General features: G+C 38.1%; 1 protein-coding gene across 1 annotated transcript in view; it reads right to left on the reverse strand.

Moving 5' to 3' along the window:
- The window catches only part of LOC106870289 (uncharacterized), a 300263-nt gene that overhangs the window by 293732 nt on the left and 1531 nt on the right, over positions 1-5000 (reverse strand). The gene's annotated exons all lie outside the window — the stretch shown is intronic.

Consider the following 5000-nt stretch of genomic DNA (forward strand, 5'->3'; position numbering starts at 1 on the left):
ACTTTAGAAAATATAGCTACTATCAGAACACAGAACTCTCTGAATACCAAATTGCACTCAGACAAGATGAAGTGGACCCCATCACCACATTGGTGGTCTTATAACGTGCATATAAAGCTTACATTCGGCATATAGATATCAGAACTAGCATTTGAAATGTAATTGCTACGATTTATATACATGCTAAGCACAATAATATAAGCGCAACAAATCAAATATATATACATACATAATCACATGCAAACATAGATTTCGAGCGATGTTATTGTGACGAACCTACGAAACTTTAATTTGCATGGGGGCAAACTCAAACTGTTTTAATGATGTATGTAACCCCCTATTAAATATGTTGAATGCCTCTTTTGTTCGTTTGTCTACTTAATCGTGTGGGTATGTATGTATGTATGTATATATACACACACACACACACACACACACACACACACATATATATATATATATATATATTATTATTATTATTATTATTATTATTATTATTATTATTATTACAGAGCAGTGCACACCATAAAAATGACACTGGGGTAAAATATATGAAGGCCATTATACCCATCATGACTACCCGTCTGATAAGGGTACACCAGGCACATGCATCACAACCATATGTACGCGACATGGTGATTTCATATCAAGATAAACAGCGCATGACCTCGCAGGTGAGGCCTAGCTAGAATTTTCTTCAGGTCCAGTAGCCCATTCCGTTCAAAAGGTCCCTGAATAAGGTTTGTTTAAGGACGTTGGGCAAAACACCCATGTTTCCAAAGGTGAATTATTCAAACCCCAAAGAATTCCTCTCAGCACATGGCTATGATTCTCCCCAACTACTTCTGCTCATGATCAAAAATGCACATATCGTCAGCCACCAAGGGATATGCTCAACTGGTTAAGGTCAAACAACTACTGACAAGCAAATCTGTGGTATTGAGCAGAATATTTACTGTAGCCCATCTTTTATACCAAGACAAAACAATGTACATGATATAACACTTGCAATCAATTAAGATTAGAAGCCATGAGAGTCACTGCCTGGTACTGCATCCGGGCATTTATTATTATTATTATTATTATTATTATTATTATTATTATTATTAGTAGTAGTAGTAGTAGTAGTAGTAGTAGTAGTAGTAGTAGTAGTAACAGAATCAATATTAGTACCAAAAGGTAATCTTTATAGCCAACTAAAGACAGATGCCTTGTTAGAACACTGAGTTCTGCGTTATTAATCTTGAAGGACCGTCTCATATGCACCAAGTGCCTATATGAGAGGTTCTCTGATGGTTAATAACGCCAGATTCGGTGTTCTGATAAGGCATCCATCTTTAGTTGGACATAAAAATTACGTTTTAATAAGTGTGTGTGTGAGCGTGTGTGTATGCATGCATGAATGTATGTATGTATACACGACCATTGATTTCACCAACCGTTGCACCACGTTACAACCCGCATCTACAAACTTTTAACACTTTCACAAATATCATTGGGGCAGAGATCAATACCCTCCTTATTTCCTAGATTCAAAACTTACAGAGACACAAGAAGCAACGTAATAATGCCCATACTAAACTTCCTTTACAGCCAAAATAATCCACACCGGGACACACTCATATCAGGAAAACAGCTGTAAATGCCTTGCAGAAGTAACATCTTCTGACTCCAGCTCCGAGCAACCTCACCACATGGCAAACAAATTCTCCAACGTTCTTTGGACCAGTTACCGATTATCATAACCAAACAACCATGTTGAAAAATGCTTTTTTTTTTACTGGATTTAGTCACTGGATCATGTCCATGGCCATGGTGGAGCACAGCCTTGAAAGCCTTAGTCAATCAAAGTAAGTAACTTGCTTACCAACCACATGGTTCCGGGTTCGGTCCCACAAAGACTTGTGAGGGAATTTGGTAGACGAAACTGAAAGAAGCCCGTCGTATATATGTACATATATATATGTGTGTGAGAGTGTGTGTGTGTGTATATATATATATATATTTATGTGTGTGTATCTGTGTTTGTCCCCCCACCATCATTTGACAACCGATGTTGATGTGTCTGCGTCCCCGTAACTTAGCGGTTCGGCATAAGAGACCGATAGAATAAGTACTAGGCTTACAAATAATAAGACCTGGGGTGAACTTGTTCGACTAAAGGTGGTACTCCAGCATGGCCGCAGTCAAATGACTGAAACAAAGAAAAGAATAAAACAATAAAAGAATATATTTATGTATACATTTAAGTCTGCTACTTATTCTAATTTTTCCTCTTTCGTCGAACCGCTAAGTTGGAGGGCGTAAAACAGAAGTCAACTCCAATCGTCAAATGGTGCGAGGACTAACACAGACACACAGGCATACACACACATACACACACACACTTGCGCACATACACATACTTGGACATGTGCACTGATATATATATATATGTGTGTGTGTGTGTGTGTGTGTGTGTGTGTGTGTGTGTGTGTGTGTGTGTGTGTGTGTGTGTGTGCGCGTGCGTGTGTGCGTGTGTGCGCGCGTGTGTATACATATACATATATATATATATACACGCACATACATATTTGTATAGAACGGGCTTCCGCACACTTTCCGTTGTGCAAATTCACTCGCAAGGCATTGGTCAGCCCGGTTGCATGCCAGAAGACACTTGCCCAAGATGCCATACACCTCCAAGAAGATTAGAAAAGTATGGCAACATAAAGAAAAAAAAATGGCACCCAAAATAACCAAATTTATAAAAGTCCAAAACTGCCTCAAACGTCAGAACCAAACATAACTGAAATGAAACTCAACATCAGTCAACTAAACAAGAAAATAACAATCAATAAATAATAAACAATAACCTATAAACAGAAAACTGGCAAACATTTGTATCCATCATAGATCTCAAAACTATCAGTAAAACACTAGTTATTCTCTTTTATTTTTTACTTGTTAGTTTCATGGGACAGCGACCAGCTAGGACACTGCTTCAAAAGGCTTTTAGTCGAACAGATTGTATCTACCGTGCTTATATCAAGTTATGTACTTATTGATTCGTTCTATTATACTGAGCCGCTAAGTTACAGGAGCATAAACAAAGCAATGTCGAGCAGTGGGGTGGATATAGACAGACACAAAAACACACACTTATACGATGGGCTTCCACTCATATACATATATACATATCCATCCGTCCATATATATATATATATATATATATATATATACACATACATGCATACACACACACACACACACACACACACACACACACACACACACACACACACACACACACACACATATATATATATATATATATATATATATATATATATATATACATATATATACACATATATATTCGCACGACAGACTTCCATGCAATATCTATCTACCAAATTCCTTCACAAAACAATGGTCGCCGTGGGGGGGGGGGGGGGTGCTATCGTAGAACACACTTGCCCAAGGTGCTGCGCTATGGGACAGAACCTGAAACCACATGGTTGCAAAGCGAGCCTCTTAGCCATACAACCATCCTTGCACTTCTATATAGAGGTTAAAGAAAAAAGTAACAAAAACAAGAACAACGTTTATACCACAGCACATGTCACAATAACAACATGTAACACTATATCCACACAGCTACAGCAAATAAACAAACGCTAAAATCAAGAGTTTTTCGAAATCAGCCACCAAAATCTACACCGAATACATATCGTAAAATGCATATCTTCCCGTAGAGTATGATTTCGAACCCTTCTTTCGATTAGGTAGAAAAATACAATACGGACATCTAAAAATTCAAAAGTTATAAGAGCAGGTAAATATCACAAACTTACACCCCAGAACTGGCTCTCACAATGTTTAAAATAGCACCCACGAAATTCCCAGTCGCCTTTCTTGCCAGTAACATAAGAGGACGTGAAATACGACCAACTTTCACACTCCAAAACATAAACATACCACACACACGCACGCACACACGCATACACATACACAAAGATGTACAAACAAAAGGTAAAACTTCTAGTAATTACAATTCCTCTGTAACATGACCACATAGATAGATGCAGTAATGAAAACAAAACGACGCACAAACATAATTAAAGCAATCGCAGCTATAACTACAACAATGTTATATATACAACACATGAGTTCCATCATGGATCATGCTAGCGCTACTTAGGCTCCAATCCTCCCACAATAAAACGACAAAGCACAGAAAATTGAGCACTTCTCATTATGGCAAACTGCACAGTGATTACACAGAAAACAGGATAAACAATGCTAGAAATTAAAGAGCATCCGGATATACACATGGGGTCATTTTGATACTGAGGGAAGCTTCAGACCTTAAAGTTCCTGTTAGGACAGGTCATGAAAATCACTTCCAAATACACAGAGCACTACAAATTATTAAAACATTCTAAAAACAATAGCTCTTCCGGACAAACATGAGGAACACATGCGCACATAAATAACCGTAACATTAATAACTTCAGTGGTTCTATACACTTTAGTGGGATGCACACCATTGACAATATGCTCAAAGAGCAGCAACAGTCCCACTCTTAACTCGTCTAACTTGACTACCTCTGCTGTGGTCACCACAAGAATCTTACGTGCGGACAGGGTAGAGAGGGCAACGTATGCAGACCCTCGTGCTGCACCCATACTATGCATCAGTGCATGTTGCAGTGTGTAGACTGGTCCTCAACGAAGCAGAGGAGAGAGTCATGATTTAATATGGTTTAACAGGGAAGATGGATCTGAAAGTCACACCTCATTGTTCGGTCGAAATACCTGTCTCAATGAGAGAATCGATCGATCGAGGCAGACCTGGGGCTAAACAACATTTACAACAATAACAACAACATAGAGACTTTCCAGTGAACGAAACGCGATTATCATTTTGTAAAAGACATTGTGTATTATTTTTTCATTAATAAACTAAAATAATTATATATTCATAGAAACAACTGGATAATCAATCACATAGACCT

Source organism: Octopus bimaculoides, chromosome 1 (genome assembly GCF_046866305.1).
Source record: "Octopus bimaculoides isolate indiv1 chromosome 1, ASM4686630v1, whole genome shotgun sequence".
Taxonomy (NCBI): Eukaryota; Metazoa; Mollusca; class Cephalopoda; order Octopoda; family Octopodidae; genus Octopus; species Octopus bimaculoides.